General features: G+C 30.8%; 1 long non-coding RNA gene across 1 annotated transcript in view; it reads right to left on the minus strand.

Moving 5' to 3' along the window:
* LOC108742011 overlaps positions 1–3,895 on the minus strand; it is a 16,190-nt gene extending 12,295 nt beyond the window's left edge. The window contains exon 1 of the long non-coding RNA XR_001938603.2: positions 3,767–3,895. This is a non-coding gene — a long non-coding RNA (uncharacterized LOC108742011). The remainder of the gene's footprint in view (positions 1–3,766) is intronic.
* Between the last annotated feature and the right edge of the window lie 907 nt (positions 3,896–4,802).

Genomic DNA, 4,802 nt, shown 5'->3' on the forward strand with positions numbered 1-4,802 from the left:
AAAAAAATTGTGTTCCTTTAAAACCCTTAAAATAATAGTTTATTTGTTAATGTTAATATATTTAGGTATCCATATGTTTTTCTGTAAATCTCTGTTTAAGCACTGAAGTTGCATTCTGGATCAGATAATATTTCAATTTTGGACGATTGTTTAAAAAATAAATCCAGATGCAACTACTAAATAAAGAAAGTTTCATTAGCAGTGCAGCGTTTTTAGATTAATTAATAGTATTACTATTAGAATAGCAGTAACTTTCCTAGAAATACAAGAATTTTCAAAATCACTCTAGTACATTTGGCACTGCCTAAGATATGCATTTGCATAAGTACCTACGTATAATAATCCAAGACCCTAGAGCCGCCAGATATTATTTATTTTCTATGTAACAAAATGAGTGGAATAGAGTAGTGTTAGTCTGAGTGCTGATTTTTACATAATGTTTCACAGAATATTGTTAAAAATAAACACTGTCAGACATTTCCCATAGGCGGTAATTTCTGCCAAACGCTTCAAAGCTGGCAAAAAAAAGCGTAATTTTATTTAATGTCTGAGTCTTCATTTTTAAATATGATACTTAGGGACCTATCTTAATACTTTTTGTAAGCAGCCAGACCAATTATAGGGCCCAAATATCCATCAGACAGATCTTAAATGCCGGTGTGTTATTGTTATAAAACTATCTAATTGTTGACGATTTCGTCATGACTTCACAGCGTCTGCAGATTGTCGAATATCTAAAAAATTCAAACCAATATCCAAGATATTAAAATTAAGTAGTATACAGTCTGCTTTTCAATTCATAGTAAATAAAGTTTGTTCCCAGTATTATTTATATCGGAGTTTTATTCACTTCGGCAATAAACCATTTTGAGAAAATTCTGCTCCTGAAGTCACAGCAATCTTTTATGACATTAATTATTAGTGTTCTACTTTAAGTTTAAGTAATTTTATCAATAATTCCAATGAACAAGAGAGAATGCGCTTTCGGCTACATAGACCCATGCCGTCTAGGATCTATTCGTTTTCTGTGCACATTACAGAACAATTAACAAATCGCAATTACTTTGAAAACCGTCAAGCGTAGACCCTAATAAGCTTTAATAAAATTGAAAGAGAGTTTAATTTTGCATTCGACGATGTGAAAATGAACATTTGAAAAAAACGAGTTATTGATGTTTGGAATACGTAAAATTTGAACATTACTAATGCAATGATTTAATGTGCTTTGATAGAAATTTTTAGATGGAAAGCCAAATGCGTTTCCTGCTCTTTTCAACGTCAGCCGCATGTATGTATGTATGTATGTCTACTTCCAGTATATCCGGAAGTCCGCGATCTCTGAAATTATTTTCTGCAGATAAATCATTTGATCAGAAACATTTTTTATTGGAAACGTTTTCTGTTTACTTCCAATTTCAACGGCAAGACCGCCAAAGAGCAAGGCACACTTAATGGACTACCCTGTATAAGTAACAAAATCTACACCTTTTTTATAACATTAAAAACCACAGTTTAATTTTTAAAACACCTTTTAATTCATGGTTAAATTAAAACAGCGTTGCGATACTGTTCAAGGGTTCAAGCAAAGAGAGAGTGAGTATTCGGAGAGAAAGAGATGGTCATTACGCTAGACTAAAACCGACAATGCGATGCAAAACTCATTAAATTATTAATTTAATATTTAAAATGCCCTATGTTAATCAGAAATAACATACTTTCCTAGACATGAACGAATTTTCAAAATCACTCCAGTAAAGCACGAAAAACATTTTTAGATTAATCAAATCCTACAAATAGCGAGGCAAACGCTATCTGTAGTACAATGCGTCTGCGTCTGCGACGCGCTGATGAGATCCGACAAAATCGAAATCGCGATCCGCGTCTGGCAGTCTCGACAGAATACTGATCACTCCGAATTTCTTTCTTCGATTATGGTAACGTGCCTGTCACGTAGTGGTGAGCTACACCTGGATACATATTGATTCCGTAAAATGTGGCATTGTATTACAGATGACGTTTACCGTGCCATTTGTAGGTTTTCATAAAACGCGCTGTTAAGACAGCAGTTGGTCTGTGTTCTGTCGAAGCTGTCTGCGACGCGCTGATGAGATCCAACAAGATCGAAGTCGCGATCCGCGTCTGACAATTTCGACGGAATACTGACCGCTTCGAATTTCTTTATCCAAAATCCTGTAGTACCTCATTTTCATGCTTTTTCCTTAATTAATTTTATATATCATTTAACAACTAATTTTGCAGTTTCTTGTTATGGATAAACAAAGAGAGATTTAGCGTACAACACCAGTCGGCAGACTTTAAACTTTCACCTGTTTAGAACACATTTCTGAAGTTTTTATGAAGATCTATGCAGTTACAAAATATTCCTAAACAATGCCTCTTTTTTTGACTACGTTTACTCCACTAATAGTATAAATAAAGAAAAAAGAAGAAGAATAAGAAATTTAAATCAGCTTATAATAATTAATGACAATGAAAAATCGTTTACTATTTTAAGAGTACCTAGATTTTTTAGGTTTCAGATATTCAAAGACGCCTTGAATTCCATGATAATATTAATCTTACCCACGTAGACAGAAAATGCAAGGAATGTTTCAGACTGCACCATTATTTCCTCTCCTGATTCGCATTTAACACCCCTCGGCCAAAAAGTGAAATTTTCATAGCTAAGTAATTTTGTAATTATGTTCATGCCAAGAAAAACTGTAAAAGCATCCGATTTGGACAAAGTAAGAGATATTTTTTATCATTAAATAAAAACACCCCTTGATTTTGTATTTAAGCAAAGCACGTTGGATTACGTGAAGTTGAATGTTTGAGATTTTAAGTGGGATTCAATTAATTAAATTTAAATTGGCTTGAATCACTATTGTAAAGTGCGAAATTTTGCATGCCCAAAATAGATTTTATTAATAAGGACCAGAAATTAAAAATTAATTCTTTCGATTTCGCAAAAACACATATTCATAAAACGAAAACCTGCTACAAAAAATTAAATGAAACACTAGAACGAAACTTTGTCCGTTTCAAACTTGAAAATTGATTAGTAAGAACTAGAAATTAGGAATTATTCAATTCGATTTTGTGAATACATATTTTCATCAAAACACATGTTACCCAACGAAAAGAGGTTATTATTTTAGTTACAATATAATAAAATAAACATAATTTCAATGGTAACAAAAAATTTAATGCTTTATGCAACACGAAATTGCACTTTAAAAATGAAAACAAATATATCAATTCGATATTGTTTTGCGGACTGTTTTGTCATAATTCATAGAATTTCGTAGTTCCTTGCTAAAGGTACGATAAGTAGTGATTTGACAGTTGCTGGTATCAATTTGGAACTTCAAAATTCCATGGACCATGACATTGAACCCGTAAAACAACATCGATCCAGTATTTTATATTATCAATTTAAAGGTAGTTTACAATTTTTGGGCATTCATGGAATGTCTCTTTGTCCCCTTCTTAAACTTCTACTACGTTTAATGACTAATGTTAGCAATTTTACATGTTTGATCGGTGATACTAGCAAAACTTTTAAGGGCAAGAATGTATTTTGCATTTTACAAATAGAAAGTACGTTTGAAAAAGCATTTTAAATAAAATGCAAAATGCTTTTCTCAAAAAAGCATTTAAATGCAAGATAAAAATAGGTATTTTTTATTTTGTATTTGCATTTTAAATCCAGATATTTCAAATAAAGCACATCAATTTAAAGAAAAAGATAAATTAATGTTACCTTTATTAGTAGATAATGCAGAATGAAGCGATAATTCCGTTAAACCATCAATATTTTACAAGGCATTTTTATGAAGAGAAGATTGTACACTATTCATCACAAATACGCAAACAACAAACTGACTCGAAGTGAAAGGCAAGGACGATTGAAAGTTGAGACAGTTCCTTTATCTTCTTTAACACAACACATGCATCTTTCGATTAGTCACTAAATAAATATGTTTTAACCAACGAGAATAAATATAGGAGAGCATCAGAAAATAAAAATGCAATACATATACTAATATTTGACATCACGAAAGCGACTGTGCAATATACAGAAAAAAGAGGAATTGGAGTCAACTGTACAGCAACCTATTTTGTATATTGTATACTAAAGTTAAAAGTAACATGTAGCTAATATGTAACATATTTTGTTTTATTGCATTTTATGAATACAATTTCTAAAATTTAACGTAATTCGTAACAGTTGTTATCAACCCATTTAAAGAAAAGGTACTCAATTCAATTATGCTTTGATTTCTCGGTCTGTTAGGTACGCAATTTCTTTCTAATGATTCTTTTTTTTTTATTTAAAGGGCTGTATATAAAAAATGGTCTTATTTTAATTTGAGGAAAATATTTCATTTCTAAGGATGGAAAATTAGGGAATGATACACGTATAGATAAAGGCTTGAAGTCGATTTTTATATGTAAGAATAGGTATTTAAATTATTTACATAAGGAATAATTGGCATTTTATTAACTGAAAAATTGAGAACAAATATAAAAAATAAATAAAAATAAACAAAAAATTGTTAACTCTTTAAAATATTCAAAATTCTACAAGACATAATACCTAGTATTAATCAAAACTATAAAGTTGATACTTTGTAGGTATTGTATCTTATTATAAAAGCTGTGTTAATTAATTTGGAAAACATATATTTAGGGTTTATTATTTTTTGCTAACCTAAGACTTTGTTAGTTGGGCTAACTGTAATTGGAAGGAAACAGACCATTCACTTATTTGGCGACCCCCATAAATCTGCCTTCAA

Source organism: Agrilus planipennis, unplaced genomic scaffold, assembly GCF_000699045.2.
Source record: "Agrilus planipennis isolate EAB-ADULT unplaced genomic scaffold, Apla_2.0 scaffold303, whole genome shotgun sequence".
Lineage (NCBI taxonomy): Eukaryota > Metazoa > Arthropoda > Insecta > Coleoptera > Buprestidae > Agrilus > Agrilus planipennis.